This window comes from Taudactylus pleione, unplaced genomic scaffold, assembly GCF_031769625.1.
Source record: "Taudactylus pleione unplaced genomic scaffold, aTauple2 ptg000407l, whole genome shotgun sequence".
Lineage (NCBI taxonomy): Eukaryota > Metazoa > Chordata > Amphibia > Anura > Myobatrachidae > Taudactylus > Taudactylus pleione.
This window is the reverse complement of record NW_028284809.1, coordinates 1,346,859-1,369,435: the sequence shown is the minus strand read 5'-3', so window position 1 is coordinate 1,369,435 and position 22,577 is coordinate 1,346,859. Positions and strand designations below refer to the sequence as shown.

General features: G+C 42.0%; 1 protein-coding gene across 1 annotated transcript in view; it reads right to left on the bottom strand.

Moving 5' to 3' along the window:
- The window catches only part of LOC148506359 (arylamine N-acetyltransferase, pineal gland isozyme NAT-3-like), a 29,850-nt gene extending 24,242 nt beyond the window's left edge, over nucleotides 1–5,608 (bottom strand). The window contains exon 1 of the mRNA XM_088446904.1: nucleotides 5,542–5,608. The gene's annotated coding sequence lies outside the window, so the exon portion shown is untranslated. The remainder of the gene's footprint in view (nucleotides 1–5,541) is intronic.
- Nucleotides 5,609–22,577: the final 16,969 nt, after the last annotated feature.

Genomic DNA, 22,577 nt, shown 5'->3' with positions numbered 1-22,577 from the left:
GAGATGAGATAGATAGATATTAGATAGATAAGAGATAGATAGATAGATAGATATGAGATAGATAGATAATAGGTAGATAGATATGAGATAGATAGATAGATATGAGATAGATAGATATGAGATAGATAGATATTAGATAGATATGAGATGAGATAGATATTAGATAGATAAGAGATAGATGGATAGATAGATAGATATGAGATAGATAGATATGAGATAGATAGATAGATAGATAGATATGAGATAGATAGATAAATAGATAGATATGAGATAGATAGATATGAGTTAGATATATATATAGATAGATAGATATGAAATAGATAGATATGAGATGAGATAGAGAGATATGAGATAGATAGATAGATAGATATGAGATAGATAGATAGATAGATATGAGATAGATAGATGGATAGATATGAGATAGATAGATAGATAGATATGAGATAGATAGATATGAGATAGATAGATAGATAGATAGATAGATATGCGATAGATAGATATGAGATAGATATGAGATAGATAGATAGATATGAGATAGATAGATAGATAGATAAGAGATAGATTGATAGATATGAGATAGATAGATATGAGATAGATATGAGATAGATAGATAGATAGAATATAGATAGATAGATATGAGATAGATAGATAGATATAAGATAGATAGATAGATATGAGCTAGATAGATAGATATGAGATAGATAGATAGATAGATATAAGATAAATAGATAGATATGAGCTAGATAGATAGATATGAGATAGATAGATAGATAGATATAAGATAGATAGATAGATAGATAGATATGAGATAGATAGATAGATAGATATAAAATAGATAGATATGAGATAGATATGAGATAGATAGATAGATATGATATAGATAGATAGATATGAGATAGATAGATAGATAGATAGATATGAGATAGATAGATAGATAGATAGATAGATATAAGATAGATATATAGATATGAGATAGATAGATATAGATAGATATAAGATAGATAGATATGAGATAGATAGATAGATAGATATGAGATAGATATGAGATAGATAGATAGATAGATAGATAGAAAGATAGATAGATATGAGATAGTTAGATAGATAGATAGATATGAGATATATAGATAGATAGATATGAGATAGATAGATAGACATGAGATAGATAGATAGATATGAGATAGATATGAGATAGATAGATAGATATAAAACAGATAGATAGATATGAGATAGATAGATAGATAGATAGATATAAGATAGATAGATATGAGATAGATAGATAGATAGATAGATAGATATAAGATAGATAGATAGATATGAGATAGATAGATATAAGGTAGATAGATAGATATGAGATAGATAGATAGATATGAGATAGATATGAGATAGATAGATAGATAGACAGATAGATAGATAGATATAAGATAGATATGAGATAGATAGACAGATAGATAGATATGAGATAGATAGATAGATAGATATGAGATAGATAAATAGATAGATATGAGATAGATAGATAGATAGATAGATATGAAATAGATAGATATGAGATGAGATAGAGATATGAGATAGATAGATAGATAGATAGATAGATATGAGATAGATAGATAGATAGATATGAGATAGATAGATGGATAGATATGAGATAGATAGATAGATAGATATGAGATAGATAGATATGAGATAGATAGAAAGATAGATAGATATGAGATAGATATGAGATAGATAGATAGATATGAGATAGATAGATATATATGAGATAGATAGATAGATAGATAGATATGAGATAGATAGATAGATATAAGATAGATAGATAGATATGAGATAGATAAATAGATAGATATGAGATAGATAGATAGATATAAGAGAGATAGATAGATATGAGATAGATAGATATGAGATAGATAGATATTAGATAGATAAGAGATAGATAGATAGATAGATAGATATTAGGTAGATAGATATGAGATAGAGACAGATAGATATGAGATAGATAGATAGATATGAGATAGATAGATAGAGATAGATAGATAGATAGATAGATAGATAGATAGATATGAGATAGATATGAGATAGATAGATAGATAGAAGATAGATAGATAGATAGATATGAGATAGATAGATAGATAGATATGAGATAGATAGATATTAGATAGATATGAGATGAGATAGATAGATATTAGATAGATAAGAGATAGATAGATAGATAGATAGATAGATAGATATGAGATAGATAGATAATAGGTAGATAGATATGAGATAGATAGATAGATATGAGATAGATAGATATGAGATAGATAGATATTAGATAGATATGAGATGAGATAGATATTAGATAGATAAGAGATAGATAGATAGATATGAGATAGATAGATAATAGGTAGATAGATATGAGATAGATAGATAGATAGATAGATATGAGATAGATAAATAGATAGATATGAGATAGATAGATATGAGTTAGATATATAGATAGATATGAAATAGATAGATATGAGATGAGATAGAGAGATATGAGATAGATAGATATGAGATAGATAGATAGATATGAGATAGATAGATGGATAGATATGAGATAGATAGATAGATATGAGATAGATAGATATGAGATAGATAGATAGATAGATAGATATGAGATAGATAGATAGATAGATATGAGATAGATAAATAGATAGATATGAGATAGATAGATAGATAGATATGAAATAGATAGATATGAGATGAGATAGAGATATGAGATAGATAGATAGATAGATAGATAGATATGAGATAGATAGATGGATAGATATGAGATAGATAGATAGATAGATAGATATGAGATAGATAGATATGAGATAGATAGAAAGATAGATAGATATGAGATAGATATGAGATAGATAGATAGATATGAGATAGATAAATAGATAGATATGAGATAGATAGATATGAGTTAGATATATAGATAGATAGATATGAAATAGATAGATATGAGATGAGATAGAGAGATATGAGATAGATAGATATGAGATAGATAGATGGATAGATATGAGATAGATAGATAGATAGATAGATATGAGATAGATAGATATGAGATAGATAGATAGATAGATATGCGATAGATAGATATGAGATAGATATGAGATAGATAGATAAATATGAGATAGATAGATAGATAAGAGATAGATAGATATGAGATAGATAGATATGAGATAGATATGAGATAGATAGATAGATAGATAGATAGAATATAGATAGATAGATATGAGATAGATAGATAGATATAAGATAGATAGATAGATAGATATGAGCTAGATAGATAGATATGAGATAGATAGATATATAGATATAAGATAGATAGATAGATATGAGATAGATAGATAGATATAAAATAGATAGATATGAGATAGATATGAGATAGATAGATAGATAGATAGATATGATATAGATAGATAGATATGAGATAGATAGATAGATAGATAGATATGAGATAGATAGATAGATAGATATAAGATAGATATATAGATATGAGATAGATAGATAGATAGATAGATATAAGATAGATAGATATGAGATAGATAGATAGATAGATAGATATGAGATAGATATGAGATAGATAGATAGATAGAAAGATAGATAGATATGAGATAGTTAGATAGATAGATATGAGATCTATAGATAGATAGATATGAGATAGATAGATAGATATGAGATAGATAGATAGATAGATAGATAGATATGAGATAGATATGAGATAGATAGATAGATATAAAACAGATAGATAGATATGAGATAGATAGATAGATAGATAGATATAAGATAGATAGATATGAGATAGATAGATAGATATAAGATAGATAGATAGATATGAGATAGATAGATATAAGGTAGATAGATAGATATGAGATAGATAGATAGATATGAGATAGATAGATAGATAGATAGATAGATATGAGATAGATGGATAGATGGATAGATAGATATAAGATAGATAGATAGATAGATAGATATGAGATAGATAGTTATGAGATAGATAGATAGATAGATAGATAGATAGATAGATATAAGATAGATAGATAGATAGATAGATAGATAGATATGAGATAGATTTGAGATAGATAGATAGATAGATAGATAGATAGATAGAAGATAGATAGATAGATATGAGATAGATAGATAGATAGATATGAGATAGATAGATAGATATGAGATAGATAGATAGATATGAGATAGATAGATAGATAGATAGATAGATAGATATGAGATAGATAGATAGATATGAGATAAAGATGGCACTGGTTCGTGAACGCACATTGCGATCCGTACGCATGCGCAGAATGCAAATAATCGGCTGGCTGCGTGCAAACGCATCCTAGCGAGCAGGAATGAATAAGGCCCCAAGTCCCCACTAATTTAGGCCAAGTTAGGGACTTTGCAGAATTTTTTTCCTGCCTCTGGATGGTGAAACTTTTTCGCCTGTTTTTTGCCTATGGATTTATCGCACATGCGAAAACGTGTTACACTACCTGATCTCTGAGTGTCCGGGCCCGGGACTAGGGTCCCGGAAGTTCCCCGATGGTAGCCCTGCCCACAGTGTATGAAGGAGCCGACAGTAGCCGCTACCGCTATAGGTGTCTATGGGGGCCGCGAAGCTGTCAGATTTACCAATCTAAACATGGCGGTAGTCACTGTAGTCCTGGAGCAACACTTCACATAAATTACAGGGAGATGGTTTCTCCAGAACCTTCCCCAGCAAAGGGCGCTGCACAGCGTGGTCTGCAGACAGCGCAAACGCAGAACAGCCCCGGTTCCCAAAGAGGAAGTAATATGATGGCGATCATTCCACTTCTTACACATCGCAGGGACAGAGCCCCTCTCCCTGGTTGTGATTGATATAACATCCAGGTGGTCTAAGCTTTCTTTTTCCTCGCAAATAGAGGCGATGAAAATGATAATTATCGGGTCTAAAACACGATAATTAGTGACTATGCCCCTAATTCTCCATTGAGTTAGTGGATATACTGTAGAGTGAGTGTATTAGAGCAGTATTTTGTATCGTGTCCTCGCCTGGGTAATAGCTGTAACATTACTGGCACATCTCCCAGTTTCTCAGATGAAAACACTGGGACTCTGGGAGAGGGCAGATCACTTAGAAAGTAAATGGGAATATTCTCCTTGTGTAATGTCTCTTTATGTTGTTATAGATAGGGCAGTAGCAATACTCCGATTGCTATGATCCTGCCGGTTATACAGCAGCTGTGGCAGCGAAAGCTATTTATTCTTTTAGGTATAAATAAGATCGTTGCTAATAAGACAGGAAAATAAAGATTTTGTATAAAGAGATCATGTACCAGCCACAGTGAGTCAGAGTTCTGGAATGCCAAGCCTGGAAGAGGGAGAGAGGCGTATACACCCATAGAGTGAGAAATACATGAATAATCTAATGCGTTATGGAGTCCTCACAGCCTGTGTGGTTCTATCATTCCTTGCAAAGTGTCGTTTATATTGCAACATAATTATTCAGCTTTTCCCCTTTGCTGAGATCACAGCAGCCCCTCTCACACTTACCTTCTGCAGTGACTTTATCCAGGGTTTGGACTTTGGAGACTCCGCCAGCAGCTGTCATGTGACCTCCTCAACGTTGCATCATCAGAGTTTTATCTACTACTGTTCCGATTATTATTTATTACAGTCGTATGGTGCCACATAGCGTCTGTACACAGGCACAATCACAGTGGTATAGACAGACAAGGCATAAAAAGGTTCAAACATACATTACAAGAGGAAAAGCATGAAATAGTGAGATAATTACAGAACTAAGGGTGGGATGTGTGGTACCCCCAAACTGTGGGAACACCGCCTTATAGGATCCCTGGTGTAAGATAACCCTGTATTAATTAAAGTGAAGGCCATGATAGATGATACCTTTCGTCAGTGATGTTTTACAATGTGTATATTTAATGCCTGTGCCCTGGCTGTCATTAGTCTGCATTATTTGCCGCGGAAGTGATGTGCCCTATTTCACCAGGAGTGATGGTGCCTCCTCTTTGACTTATACTGTGACTGTTAGGGGAGAGCACGAGGCAGGACTCTCCCATGGAACTGTAAGGGAGAGCCCTGTATGGCAGGGGAAGAGTGGTTGGCTGCTGGTGGCATTGTCAGCTGTGGCACGCGACTTCGGCGGGAGGAAAGCCGGTGCGTGCAGAAGCCCCGGATGGGACACAATAAAAAAGGGCTGCCTGACTGACCGCGAGTCAGTCCTGAGGTGATCGCGGGGAAGCTGGACCTGCGCACGTACCTTTCCCCGTTGGCGGCTGGCCGGCGGGTGCAGATGACTCCGATCGCGGAGGCGACCAGGACAGACCTCATCTCCTCTCTTGTAGCTGGAAGGTCCGGTGAGACTCGGAGAAGGAGGAGGGCTGTTATCAGTGACGAGATCCGGAGGCGGGATCCGTGGAAGGCGGAGCGGACGAGCGGGGGCCATCCCTCTGTGGAGAAGTGACTCCCATCATCAGCTGAGCACTGCCGGAGAGGTCTGCAGATACAGTAAGCACCACCCTTACACTGATATCACCCTGCTGTCAACTCTGCAAACTTAATCCTCAGCTACCTACAGAAGTGAAGGGACCTAACATCACCCCACACATTATTACCTCTACGTCTGTCATCTTTAATGGTAGCGGCAGCAGACAATAGGGGAACTTAAAAGCATGAGTCAGAACTATAACTTAAGAGCAGGAGTCAGAACTATAACTTTAGAGTAGGAGTCAGAGCTCCCTCTATAAAGCAGGGCGATTGAGACCTCCCCCTACAGTGTTATAATATACAGAGACTAATAGTGGCATGCCCCTGACAGGCTACTAAACGTGAAGGATAGGATAAGGATAACACAAGTACCAAAAAAAACTATCTGCATGCACGAAGTCTACTCTCTACAGTCGTAAAAAGGTGACAGCAGCTTACTTACTTATAATGTAGCCAAGAATGTTTTAATCATCATAACAAGCGACTTATAAGTTAAAAGCAGCCTTCTTCTACGGGCAGTACTAGCCTTAACCTCTGCTCCCTGGATTATAAAAGGCAGTAACTGAAAGCCAGCAGGGACTCATTTAATTACTCTGAAACTTTTATATACTGAGTTATTAGACAATTCAGAACCCTCTGTTACAATTGACAGCGCAGGACCAGGATCATACAATGCAGGCTCATCAGGCTCTTCAGTAAAAATTCCCTTTGGAGGACTTTAGGATCCTCTCAGTAGCAAATGTGCACCACCGGTACTGTTAGCTGATCAGCTAGTTCTAGAGTATAAGTTTTAAACATTGATAAAACACATTGTTATTGTTGGTTTGCATAACGTATACATTTATGCATGTGAGATATTAACTGTCTAGTGCATTGAGATAACCAGCTTACTTTGCAGGGGAGCGGCCAAGGAGGCTCCTGTTTCCAGTTAAATAAAACTTTTGTGGACCTGTGTCCTTTTACTGTAGTGAGCAAATTGTTATATGTATATTAATGTATGAAATGTACACCGTAAGCTTTTGGTGTTAATCTTTTGCATAATCTCACTTGACCTTGTTATTGCAATAAATAGTAACACTGTTCGGCACCAATTGACTGATATCTTGTGTGGGGGGTTGCGGAACTCACGGTTAAACCCATCAGCAAAAGAGTCATCTAAAGAGTTATATTGGACTGATTCCATCCTTGCCGTATCGGTGAGTCATTCAGTACATATCACCATAGAAATAAGTCAAGTAGGGGTGTTACATAAATTGGCGTCCCAAGGACAGGATACGAGACCCGAAATAAAGTCAAGATGTCACAAGAACATTCAGCAGGAGATTCATCTCAACAAAGTCCGGCAATGGCACAATTAAACCCTATAACAATGCCATATTATTTCGGAGCCCCGTGGCTCCCAACATATACAGGAGATGAACAAGATCATGAGTCAGAAGGTAATTCTCTAAGAGAGTTTAAAAATAAAATGAGGAGCATGTTCCGATTATATCCTTTGACGGATCGTCAGCAAGTTGAAATATTAATTGGACAACTAAAAGGGTCCGCCTTAAGAGAGGTTACTTCCTGGCCAAGAGAAGAAAAGCTAAATATTGACCAAATTCTACAAAGATTGGCTGATACCTTCGATATCCGTACTGTGTCAGAATTAAAGATTAAATTTTATGCCCGAAAACAGCAGTTTGGGGAATCCCTCCGCAGCTTTGCGCTGAGCCTTCAAGAAGCGCTACGTCGAATCCAAGCTGTGGATGCCACTGAGGTGCGAAACATTGATGAGACCCTAGTTAATCAATTTGTTGAGGGGTCTCGAAGGGAGAGCACTAGAGCACAGTTACGCCTGCTGCGAATGCAAATGCCACGAAGCACTTTCCTTGATTTCAAAGAAGCCTCTATTAAAATGGTGGGGTCTACCAGGAGTGATGACGTCATTTTCCCAGAAATGCCAGGCTTTCAAGAAATAGCTCGAGATTCATCTACAGGGGGTCCCACTAAGAACAAAGGGAGTTTGGCCCAGAGTGTTCAGTCAACCACTGTGGATCCATTGCAGACTTTGACAAGTCAGGTGGAGAAGTTAGCGGCTGGACTAACTGACATGTGTCAGGAGATTAAAAAAATTGCGAAGCACACAGTGGAGCCTAGAGAAGACAATTGGCGTCGGGAGAGAAGGAGAGTAACTTCTGATTGGTGGGCTCCACCCCGCTCCAGCGGGCGTCGACCGACAGATCAATTCGATTCCATGGGGCGTCCAATTTGCCGCAAATGTAATCGCAGTGGACACATCGAATGAAATTGTATCCCAACAGATTCTTTAAACTCCAATGCCCCGAGGATGGAGAACAATCCTCGGGGGTCTCAAAACGAATAGAGCCAACCCCAGAGAAGTGGTGGCCGCAATATGTAGGACGTTGTCCAGTTGTCCCTGTTCGTTTGAATGGAATAGAAATACCCGCTATGCTTGATACTGGGTCCCAAGTTACCACCATACAGTCAAAAGCCTACGAGAAATATTGGAAAGATGAACCTATCCTTCTTCCGCCACTCACGTGGCTACAGCTAATTGCCAGCAACGGCCTGGGAATCTCATGCCAGGGGTATTGGGAAACAGACATTCAAGTGGGAAAGGCGATTCTACCTAAACAAGGGTGTATCATTACCAATGTGGAAGACGACAATGCTGTAGCTGTCATCATTGGGATGAACGTTCTACAGAACTGCCCTGAGGAACTCATTATGGCCTTAAAGGCTGAACTTTTTCAGAAGAAAACGGCAGAACGCCAAGTCCTGCAGCATACTATCAAAGTCATCCAAGGACATCAGAAGTTGGCCAACGCAGAAGGAGAAATAGGAAAAGTCCGAGTTGCCGGTCGTCAACCTATAATTCTACAACCCAATGCGGAAACTGTAATCTGGACCAAAGCACGCTGTGGGCCCCGAGGGACCAGTTATGAGGCTATGGTGGAACCGAATGAGATCCAAGGTCGAGGAGATTTGGTAGTAGCAAAATCCTTAGTTAAAGTTCAAGATGGGCGTGTGCCACTGCGTATTTTAAACCCTCACAACCACCATATTCGACTCTTCAGGCATCATCCCATAGCTAAATTATCTCAAGTTACTTTTCAGGATGTTATTGACCCAAAGTTTGTTGCAAAACAACGCAGTATCACAACAAACACTGAACAAAACTCTGAGGAAGAAACCTGGTGGGCTGCTATCCAAATTGGGATGAGGAGACGACGGTCGACAAGAAGGAGGGGGTTCTCCAAGTGGTTCGAGAGTGTTCAGAGGCCTTCAGTGCGGATCCCTCCGACTTTGGGAAGGTTGACTGTATCATGCACCACATTCCAACCGGCAATGCTAACCCGATTAAAGAAAGGCACCGTCCCCTCGCCCCAGCTCTATACCAGCCAGTTAGGAAGATGTTGCAGGACATGGAGGCATCGGGAGTCATCAAAAAGAGTCATAGCCCATGGGCAGCCCCGATGGTCCTTGTATAAAAAAAGGATGGACAATTACGATTTTGCATCGACTACCGAAAACTTAATAATGTTACCCATAAAGATGCCTATCCCCTTCCAAGGATTGAGGAATCGTTAACAGCCCTGAAGACAGCCAAGTATTTTTTGACTCTTGACCTAACCAGTGGTTATTGGCAGGTGCAGGTGGATCCTAAGGATAGAGAAATGACCGCCTTTACGACCCCAATGGGATTATTTGAGTTCCTGAGAATGCCCTTTGGGCTCTGTAATGCTCCTGGGACATTTCAGAGGCTGATGGAGCATTGCCTCGGCCATAGAAATTTTGAAATGGTTCTATTATACTTGGACGACGTGATCGTATTTTCCCGAACTTATCAAGACCATCTCCAGCACCTGAGAGAAGTGTTCGGACAGCTTGTCAAGTATGGCCTCAAATTAAAACCATCCAAGTGCCATCTCCTCAAGCCGAAAGTATCCTATTTGTGGCATATAGTGGCAGCTGATGGGATTTCGCCTGACCCCGACAAGGTTCAAGCCGAAAGAGAATGGCCTATTCCACGCACCATCAGAGATGTACGACGATTCCTAGGCTTCATCGGGTACTACCGACATTTTGTGGAACATTTTGCAGAGATTGCAGCCCCAATCCAAGAACTCCTGAGGGGAGTACCCAACTCCGGGCACACGAGGAATCTCCCAATAGAGTGGACATCAAGATGCCAGGAAGCTTTTGATCGACTAAGAATCGTCTTGACAGAAGCACCCTTGTTGGCCTATCCCAACTATGGCCATCCCTTCCACTTATATACAGACGCCAGCAATCAAGGTCTGGGAGCAGTCCTTTCACAAGAACAAGAGGGGCGAGAGCGTGTTATCGCCTATGCCAGCAGAAGTTTGAAAAGAACGGAAAGGAACGACACTAATTATAGTGCCTTTAAATTAGAGTTGCTGGCACTAGTGTGGGCGGTCACTGAGAAATTTAAAAACTACCTTTTGGCCACCCCAGTTATTGCCTATACCGATTGTAACCCGTTGGTTCACCTACAAACTGCACAATTAGGGGCCCTTGAGCAACGGTGGGTTTCCCGATTGGCTAACTTTCAAATTGACATTCAGTACCGAAGTGGCAGGGTAAATATCAATGCCGATGCTCTATCCAGGATATCCCACCAAAAAGAGCCAGCGAGGACAGGAGACCAGGAAGAAGCGATTGAAATGCCTATCTTTCGGCAAGTTGCGACCGGCCCAATCCAAAATGCCATCACATCTGACAACCGCCCTGATAGTTCCCTCCTGAGCATTGATAAAGAAGGGCTGTGGCTACAAAGGCAGAAGAATAGTCCCAATATTCAGCAAATCATAACCTTACTTCAAAATCACAGGCAACTATCTACGCAGGAAAGGCAGAGTGCCCCATTGGAAGTCTTGAAACTATGGATACAACGGGAAAGGATGACCGTGCAAAATGGCTTATTGGTTCGGAAAAGCATTGACCCTAAAACACATCTACCAGTAACCCAGATAGTGGTACCTAGGGTGGAAGCAGAGACCATTCTAAAGACTTATCATGATGGCTCTGGCCACTTTGGTCATCAGAAAACTGAAACCACCATCAGAAAACGATTTTACTGGACTAATATGCGGGAAAGTATCGAAACCTGGTGCCAAGACTGTGACCCTTGTGCCTTAAAAAAGAAGGCACTGACCTCACAAAAATCCCCTTTGCATCCTATCGTAACTTGTCGTCCCCTGGAGATAGTCACCCTTGACCATGTCAAATTGGAAAGAAGCCGAACCGGCTATCAATATGCCCTAACTATGGTAGATCAGTACACCAAGTATGCTGTTATCTTACCAGTACGGGACATCACCGCACAAACCACAGCCGAAATATTCTGGAGGGCTTTTGTTCGACCATATGGCTATCCTGAGAAAGTTCTGACAGACCAAGGGTCTGCTTTCGAATCGCACCTATTTCAGGAACTGTGCAAATTATATGGATGCGATAAACTGCGAACCACCACCTACCACCCACAAGGAAATGGTGTCTGTGAGAGAATGAACCAGACCCTCATCAATCTTCTCAGAGCCGTTCCCCTGCCACAACGAAACGAATGGCCTACTCTAATAGCCGAATTGGTCTATATCTACAATAATACTGTACACCAAACCACCGGATATACCCCGTACTACCTATTATTTGGGCGGCAGGGTCAATTGCCCGCAGACATACAGCTAGAAGTGTCTTTAGAAGAACCGCAAGACCCTCACCATCAAAGGGAATGGGTAGCTGAACATCAGTCTCGATTAAAAATAGCCTATGACCTAGTAAATCGACAAAGTCAAAAGGCTCAAGATAAACAGAAACAAAATTACGATCTTAACGCTCATGCTGAACCATTACCCATTGGAAGTCAAGTATGGAAGAAAAAAAATCAACGAACCAGCAAATTAGATCATCAATGGGAAGTGATCCCCTACACCATAATTGAGAAACCCAGAGAGGGTATAGCTTTGTATATTATCTAAAGAATGGATGGTAGCCGCAGACATCTCATTCACCGTGACCAACTTAAAGAGTATCGTCACCCAACTGCTAGTTGTATGGTCGAGTATGAATCAGAAAGAAGAAGGTCAGAAACTCCTCAAATCGAAAAACCAGTTGATTGTTTGGATCTACTGATGAGCATGTATTGGCCTGTCCATTGTAGCCCCCCGATCTCCTCTGATGAAATAACCTCAGGAACAATGGAAGGAAGGTCTCCAAGTTGTCCTAAAACTGATCTGAACTCCCTCGAACTCAGGCGATCAGTGAGCAGCACTAGGGGAAGATTACCCCAAAGATACCAACAATGATATCGCAATTGGTGGCAATTATTTTGATGTTAATTTTAAGCCTTGGGAATAATAATTGTCATATGTAACCCTGCGTGAGGACACGCATGTTTTAGAGGGAGGGAATGTGGTACCCCCAAACTGTGGGAACACCGCCTTATAGGATCCCTGGTGTAAGATAACCCTGTATTAATTAAAGTGAAGGCCATGATAGATGATACCTTTCGTCAGTGATGTTTTACAATGTGTATATTTAATGCCTGTGCCCTGGCTGTCATTAGTCTGCATTATTTGCCGCAGAAGTGATGTGCCCTATTTCACCAGGAGTGATGGTGCCTCCTCTTTGACTTATACTGTGACTGTTAGGGGAGAGCACGAGGCAGGACTCTCCCATGGAACTGTAAGGGAGAGCCCTGTATGGCAGGGGAAGAGTGGTTGGCTGCTGGTGGCATTGTCAGCTGTGGCACGCGACTTCAGCGGGAGGAAAGCCAGCGCGTGCAGAAGCCCCGGATGGGACACAATAAAAAAGGGCTGCCTGACTGACCGCGAGTCAGTCCTGAGGTGATCGCGGGGAAGCTGGACCTGCGCACGTACCTTTCCCTGTTGGCGGCTGGCCGGCGGGTGCAGATGACTCCGATCGCGGAGGCGACCAGGACAGACCTCATCTCCTCTCTTGTAGCTGGAAGGTCCGGTGAGACTCGGAGAAGGAGGAGGGCTGTTGTCAGTGACGAGATCCGGAGGCGGGATCCGTGGAAGGCGGAGCGGACGAGCGGGGGCCATCCCTCTGTGGAGAAGTGACTCCCATCATCAGCTGAGCACTGCCGGAGAGGTCTGCAGATACAGTAAGCACCACCCTTACACTGATATCACCCTGCTGTCAACTCTGCAAACTTAATCCCCAGCTACCTACAGAAGTGAAGGGACCTAACATCACCCCACACATTATTACCTCTACGTCTGTCATCTTTAATGGTAGCGGCAGCAGACAATAGGGGAACTTAAGAGCAGGAGTCAGAACTATAACTTAAGAGCAGGAGTCAGAACTATAACTTAAGAGTAGGAGTCAGAGTTCCCTCTATAAAGCAGGGCGATTGAGACCTCCCCCTACAGTGTTATAATATACAGAGACTAATAGTGGCATGCCCCTGACAGGCTACTAAACGTGAAGGATAGGATAAGGATAACACAAGTACCAAAAAAAACTATCTGCATGCATGAAGTCTACTCTTTACAGTTGTAAAAAGGTGACAGCAGCTTACTTACTTATAATGTAGCCAAGAATGTTTTAATCATCATAACAAGCGACTTATAAGTTAAAAGCAGCCTTCTTCTATGGGCAGTACTAGCCTTAACCTCTGCTCCCTGGATTATAAAAGGCAGTAATTGAAAGCCAGCAGGGACTCATTTAATTACTCTGAAACTTTTATATACTGAGTTATTAGACAATTCAGAACCCTCTGTTACAATTGACAGCGCAGGACCAGGATCATACAATGCAGGCTCATCAGGCTCTTCAGTAAAAATTCCCTTTGGAGGACTTTAGGATCCTCTCAGCAGCAAATGTGCACCACCGGTACTGTTAGCTGATCAGCTAGTTCTAGAGTATAAGTTTTAAACATTGATAAAACACATTGTTATTGTTGGTTTGCATAACGTATACATTTATGCATGTGAGATATTAACTGTCTAGTGCATTGAGATAACCAGCTTACTTTGCAGGGGAGCGGCCAAGGAGGCTCCTGTTATCAGTTAAATAAAACTTTCGTGGACCTGTGTCCTTTTACTGTAGTGAGCAAATTGTTATATGTATATTAATGTATGAAATGTACACCGTAAGCTTTTGGTGTTAATCTTTTGCATAATCTCACTTGACCTTGTTATTGCAATAAATAGTAACACTGTTCGGCACCAGTTGACTGATATCTAGTGTGGGGGGTTGCGGAACTCACGGTTAAACCCATCAGCAAAAGAGTCATCTAAAGAGTTATATTGGACTGATTCCATCCTTGCCGTATTGGTGAGTCATTCAGTACATATCACCATAGAAATAAGTCAAGTAGGGGTGTTACATAAATTGGCGTCCCAAGAACAGGATACGAGACCCGAAATAAAGTCAAGATGTCACAAGAACATTCAGCAGGAGATTCATCTCAACAAAGTCCGGCAATGGCACAATTAAACCCTATAACAATGCCATATTATTTCGGAACCCCGTGGCTCCCAACATATACAGGAGATGAACAAGATCATGAGTCAGAAGGTAATTCTCTAAGAGAGTTTAAAAATAAAATGAGGAGCATGTTCCGATTATATCCTTTGACGGATCGTCAGCAAGTTGAAATATTAATTGGACAACTAAAAGGGTCCGCCTTAAGAGAGGTTACTTCCTGGCCAAGAGAAGAAAAGCTAAATATTGACCAAATTCTACAAAGATTGGCTGATACCTTCGATATCCGTACTGTGTCAGAATTAAAGATGAAATTTTATGCCCGAAAACAGCAGTTTGGGGAATCCCTCCGCAGCTTTGCGCTGAGCCTTCAAGAAGCGCTACGTCGAATCCAAGCTGTGGATGCCACTGAGGTGCGAAACATTGATGAGACCCTAGTTAATCAATTTGTTGAGGGGTCTCGAAGGGAGAGCACTAGAGCACAGTTACGCCTGCTGCGAATGCAAATGCCACGAAGCACTTTCCTTGATTTCAAAGAAGCCTCTATTAAAATGGTGGGGTCTACCAGGAGTGATGACGTCATTTTCCCAGAAATGCCAGGCTTTCAAGAAATAGCTCGAGATTCATCTACAGGGGGTCCCACTAAGAACAAAGGGAGTTTGGCCCAGAGTGTTCAGTCAACCACTGTGGATCCATTGCAGACTTTGACAAGTCAGGTGGAGAAGTTAGCGGCTGGACTAACTGACATGTGTCAGGAGATTAAAAAAATTGCGAAGCACACAGTGGAGCCTAGAGAAGACAATTGGCGTCGGGAGAGAAGGAGAGTAACTTCTGATTGGTGGGCTCCACCCCGCTCCAGCGGGCGTCGACCGACAGATCAATTCGATTCCATGGGGCGTCCAATTTGCCGCAAATGTAATCGCAGTGGACACATCGAACGAAATTGTATCCCAACAGATTCTTTAAACTCCAATGCCCCGAGGATGGAGAACAATCCTCGGGGGTCTCAAAATGAATAGAGCCAACCCCAGAGAAGTGGTGGCCGCAATATGTAGGACGTTGTCCAGTTGTCCCTGTTCGTTTGAATGGAATAGAAATACCCGCTATGCTTGATACTGGGTCCCAAGTTACCACCATACAGTCAAAAGCCTACGAGAAATATTGGAAAGATGAACCTATCCTTCTTCCGCCACCCACGTGGCTACAGCTAATTGCCAGCAACGGCCTGGGAATCTCATGCCAGGGGTATTGGGAAACAGACATTCAAGTGGGAAAGGCGATTCTACCTAGACAAGGGTGTATCATTACCAATGTGGAAGACGACAATGCTGTAGCTGTCATCATTGGGATGAACGTTCTACAGAACTGCCCTGAGGAACTCATTATGGCCTTAAAGGCTGAACTTTTTCAGAAGAAAACGGCAGAACGCCAAGTCCTGCAGCATACTATCAAAGTCATCCAAGGACATCAGAAGTTGGCCAACGCAGAAGGAGAAATAGGAAAAGTCCGAGTTGCCGGTCGTCAACCTATAATTCTACAACCCAATGCGGAAACTGTAATCTGGACCAAAGCACGCTGTGGGCCCCGAGGGACCAGTTATGAGGCTATGGTGGAACCGAATGAGATCCAAGGTCGAGGAGATTTGGTAGTAGCAAAATCCTTAGTTAAAGTTCAAGATGGGCGTGTGCCACTGCGTATTTTAAACCCTCACAACCACCATATTCGACTCTTCAGGCATCATCCCATAGCTAAATTATCTCAAGTTACTTTTCAGGATGTTATTGACCCAAAGTTTGTTGCAAAACAACGCAGTATCACAACAAACACTGAACAAAACTCCGAGGAAGAAACCTGGTGGGCTGCTATCCAAATTGGGGATGAGGAGACGACGGTCGACAAGAAGGAGGGGGTTCTCCAAGTGGTTCGAGAGTGTTCAGAGGCCTTCAGTGCGGATCCCTCCGACTTTGGGAAGGTTGACTGTATCATGCACCACATTCCAACCGGCAATGCTAACCCGATTAAAGAAAGGCACCGTCCCCTCGCCCCAGCTCTATACCAGCCAGTTAGGAAGATGTTGCAGGACATGGAGGCATCGGGAGTCATCAAAAAGAGTCATAGCCCATGGGCAGCCCCGATGGTCCTTGTAAAAAAAAAGGATGGACAATTACGATTTTGCATCGACTACCGAAAACTTAATAATGTTACCCATAAAGATGCCTATCCCCTTCCAAGGATTGAGGAATCGTTAACAGCCCTGGAGACAGCCAAGTATTTTTCGACTCTTGACCTAACCAGTGGTTATTGGCAGGTGCAGGTGGATCCTAAGGATAGAGAAATGACCGCCTTTACAACCCCAATGGGATTATTTGAGTTCCTGAGAATGCCCTTTGGGCTCTGTAATGCTCCTGGGACATTTCAGAGGCTGATGGAGCATTGCCTCGGCCATAGAAATTTCGAAATGGTTCTATTATACTTGGACGACGTGATCGTATTTTCCCGAACTTATCAAGACCATCTCCAGCACCTGAGAGAAGTGTTCGGACAGCTTGTCAAGTATGGCCTCAAATTAAAACCATCCAAGTGCCATCTCCTCAAGCCGAAAGTATCCTATTTGGGGCATATAGTGGCAGCTGATGGGATTTCGCCTGACCCCGACAAGGTTCAAGCCGAAAGAGAATGGCCTATTCCACGCACCATCAGAGATGTACGACGATTCCTAGGCTTCATCGGGTACTACCGACGTTTTGTGGAACATTTTGCAGAGATTGCAGCCCCAATCCAAGAACTCCTGAGGGGAGTACCCAACTCCGGGCACACGAGGAATCTCCCAATAGAGTGGACATCAAGATGCCAGGAAGCTTTTGATCGACTAAGAATCGTCTTGACAGAAGCACCCTTGTTGGCCTATCCCAACTATGGCCATCCCTTCCACTTATATACAGACGCCAGCAATCAAGGTCTGGGAGCAGTCCTTTCACAAGAACAAGAGGGGCGAGAGCGTGTTATCGCCTATGCCAGCAGAAGTTTGAAAAGAACGGAAAGGAACGACACTAATTATAGTCCATTTAAATTAGAGTTGCTGGCACTAGTGTGGGCGGTCACTGAGAAATTTAAAAACTACCTTTTGGCCACCCCGGTTATTGCCTATACCGATTGTAACCCGTTGGTTCACCTACAAACTGCACAATTAGGGGCCCTTGAGCAACGGTGGGTTTCCCAATTGGCTAACTTTCAAATTGACATTCAGTACCGAAGTGGCAGGGTAAATATCAATGCCGATGCTCTATCCAGGATATCCCACCAAAAAGAGCCAGCGAGGGCAGGAGACCTGGAAGAAGCGATTGAAATGCCTATCTTTCGGCAAGTTGCGACCGGCCCAATCCAAAATGCCATCACATCTGACAACCGCCCTGAGCATTGATAAAGAAGGGCTGTGGCTACAAAGGCAGAAGAATAGTCCCAATATTCAGCAAATCGTAACCTTACTTCAAAATCACAGGCAACTATCTACGCAGGAAAGGCAGAGTGCCCCATTGGAAGTCTTGAAACTATGGATACAACGGGAAAGGATGACCGTGCAAAATGGCTTATTGGTTCGGAAAAGCATTGACCCTAAAACACATCTACCAGTAACCCAGATAGTGGTACCTAGGGTGGAAGCAGAGACCATTCTAAAGACTTATCATGATGGCTCTGGCCACTTTGGTCATCAGAAAACTGAAACCACCATCAGAAAACGATTTTACTGGACTAATATGCGGGAAAGTATCGAAACCTGGTGCCAAGACTGTGTCCCTTGTGCCTTAAAAAAGAAGGCACTGACCTCACAAAAATCCCCTTTGCATCCTATCGTAACTTGTCGTCCCCTGGAGATAGTCACCCTTGACCATGTCAAATTGGAAAGAAGCCGAACCGGCTATCAATATGCCCTAACTATGGTAGATCAGTACACCAAGTATGCTGTTATCTTACCAGTACGGGACATCACCGCACAAACCACAGCCGAAATATTCTGGAGGGCTTTTGTTCGACCATATGGCTATCCTGAGAAAGTTCTGACAGACCAAGGGTCTGCTTTCGAATCGCACCTATTTCAGGAACTGTGCAAATTATATGGATGCGATAAACTGCGAACCACCACCTACCACCCACAAGGAAATGGTGTCTGTGAGAGAATGAACCAGACCCTCATCAATCTTCTCAGAGCCGTTCCCCTGCCACAACGAAACGAATGGCCTACTCTAATAGCCGAATTGGTCTATATCTACAATAATACTGTACACCAAACCACCGGATATACCCCGTACTACCTATTATTTGGGCGGCAGGGTCAATTGCCCGCAGACATACAGCTAGAAGTGTCTTTAGAAGAACCGCAAGACCCTCACCATCAAAGGGAATGGGTAGCTGAACATCAGTCTCGATTAAAAATAGCCTATGACCTAGTAAATCGACAAAGTCAAAAGGCTCAAGATAAACAGAAACAAAATGACGATCTTAACGCTCATGCTGAACCATTACCCATTGGAAGTCAAGTATGGAAGAAAAAAAATCAACGAACCAGCAAATTAGATCATCAATGGGAAGTGATCCCCTACACCATAATTGAGAAACCCAGAGAGGGTATAGCTTTGTATATTATCCAAAGAATGGATGGTAGCCGCAGACATCTCATTCACCGTGACCAACTTAAAGAGTATCGTCACCCAACTGCTAGTTGTATGGTCGAGTATGAATCAGAAAGAAGAAGGTCAGAAACTCCTCAAATCGAAAAACCAGTTGATTGTTTGGATCTACTGATGAGCATGTATTGGCCTGTCCATTGTAGCCCCCCGATCTCCTCTGATGAAATAACCTCAGGAACAATGGAAGGAAGGTCTCCAAGTTGTCCTAAAACTGATCTGAACTCCCTCGAACTCAGGCGATCAGTGAGCAGCACTAGGGGAAGATTACCCCAAAGATACCAACAATGATATCGCAATTGGTGCCAATTATTTTGATGTTAATTTTAAGCCTTGGGAATAATAATTGTCATATGTAACCCTGCGTGAGGACACGCATGTTTTAGAGGGAGGGAATGTGGTACTCCCAAACTGTGGGAACACCGCCTTATAGGATCCCTGGTGTAAGATAACCCTGTATTAATTAAAGTGAAGGCCATGATAGATGATACCTTTTGTCAGTGATGTTTTACAATGTGTATATTTAATGCCTGTGCCCTGGCTGTCATTAGTCTGCATTATTTGCCGCAGAAGTGATGTGCCCTATTTCACCAGGAGTGATGGTGCCTCCTCTTTGACTTATACTGTGACTGTTAGGGGAGAGCAAGAGGCAGGACTCTCCCATGGAACTGTAAGGGAGAGCCCTGTATGGCAGGGGAAGAGTGGTTGGCTGCTGGTGGCATTGTCAGCTGTGGCACGCGACTTCGGCGGGAGGAAAGCCGGCGCGTGCAGAAGCCCCGGATGGGACACAATAAAAAAGGGCTGCCTGACTGACCGCGAGTCAGTCCTGAGGTGATCGCGGGGAAGCTGGACCTGCGCACGTACCTTTCCCTGTTGGCGGCTGGCCGGCGGGTGCAGATGACTCCGATCGCGGAGGCGACCAGGACAGACCTCATCTCCTCTCTTGTAGCTGGAAGGTCCGGTGAGACTCGGAGAAGGAGGAGGGCTGTTGTCAGTGACGAGATCCGGAGGCGGGATCCGTGGAAGGCGGAGCGGACGAGCGGGGGCCATCCCTCTGTGGAGAAGTGACTCCCATCATCAGCTGAGCACTGCCGGAGAGGTCTGCAGATACAGTAAGCACCACCCTTACACTGATATCACCCTGCTGTCAACTCTGCAAACTTAATCCCCAGCTACCTACAGAAGTGAAGGGACCTAACATCACCCCATACATTATTACCTCTACGTCTGTCATCTTTAATGGTAGCGGCAGCAGACAATAGGGGAACTTAAGAGCAGGAGTCAGAACTATAACTTAAGAGCAGGAGTCAGAACTATAACTTAAGAGTAGGAGTCAGAGTTCCCTCTATAAAGCAGGGCGATTGAGACCTCCCCCTACAGTGTTATAATATACAGAGACTAATAGTGGCATGCCCCTGACAGGCTACTAAACGTGAAGGATAGGATAAGGATAACACAAGTACCAAAAAAAACTATCTGCATGCATGAAGTCTACTCTCTACAGTCGTAAAAAGGTGACAGCAGCTTACTTACTTATAATGTAGCCAAGAATGTTTTAATCATCATAACAAGCGACTTATAAGTTAAAAGCAGCCTTCTTCTACGGGCAGTACTAGCCTTAACCTCTGCTCCCTGGATTATAAAAGGCAGTAACTGAAAGCCAGCAGGGACTCATTTAATTACTCTGAAACTTTTATATACTGAGTTATTAGACAATTCAGAACCCTCTGTTACAATTGACAGTGCAGGACCAGGATCATACAATGCAGGCTCATCAGGCTCTTCAGTAAAAATTCCCTTTGGAGGACTTTAGGATCCTCTCAGCAGCAAATGTGCACCACCGGTACTGTTAGCTGATCAGCTAGTTCTAGAGTATAAGTTTTAAACATTGATAAAATACATTGTTATTGTTGGTTTGCATAACGTATACATTTATGCATGTGAGATATTAACTGTCTAGTGCATTGAGATAACCAGCTTACTTTGCAGGGGAGCGGCCAAGGAGGCTCCTGTTTCCAGTTAAATAAAACTTTCGTGGACCTGTGTCCTTTTACTGTAGTGAGCAAATTGTTATATGTATATTAATGTATGAAATGTACACCGTAAGCTTTTGGTGTTAATCTTTTGCATAATCTCACTTGACCTTGTTATTGCAATAAATAGTAACACTGTTCGGCACCAATTGACTGATATCTTGTGTGGGGGGTTGCGGAACTCACGGTTAAACCCATCAGCAAAAGAGTCATCTAAAGAGTTATATCGGACTGATCCCATCCTTGCCGTATCGGTGAGTCATTCAGTACATATCACCATAGAAATAAGTCAAGTAGGGGTGTTACATAAATTGGCGTCCCAAGAACAGGATACGAGACCCGAAATAAAGTCAAGATGTCACAAGAACATTCAGCAGGAGATTCATCTCAACAAAGTCCGGCAATGGCACAATTAAACCCTATAACAATGCCATATTATTTCAGACCCCCGTGGCTCCCAACATATACAGGAGATGAACAAGATCATGAGTCAGAAGGTAATTCTCTAAGAGAGTTTAAAAATAAAATGAGGAGCATGTTCCGATTATATCCTTTGACGGATCGTCAGCAAGTTGAAATATCAATTGGACAACTAAAAGGGTCCGCCTTAAGAGAGGTTACTTCCTGGCCAAGAGAAGAAAAGCTAAATATTGACCAAATTCTACAAAGATTGGCTGATACCTTCGATATCCGTACTGTGTCAGAATTAAAGATGAAATTTTATGCCCGAAAACAGCAGTTTGGGGAATCCCTCCGCAGCTTTGCGCTGAGCCTTCAAGAAGCGCTACGTCGAATCCAAGCTGTGGATGCCACTGAGGTGCGAAACATTGATGAGACCCTAGTTAATCAATTTGTTGAGGGGTCTCGAAGGGAGAGCACTAGAGCA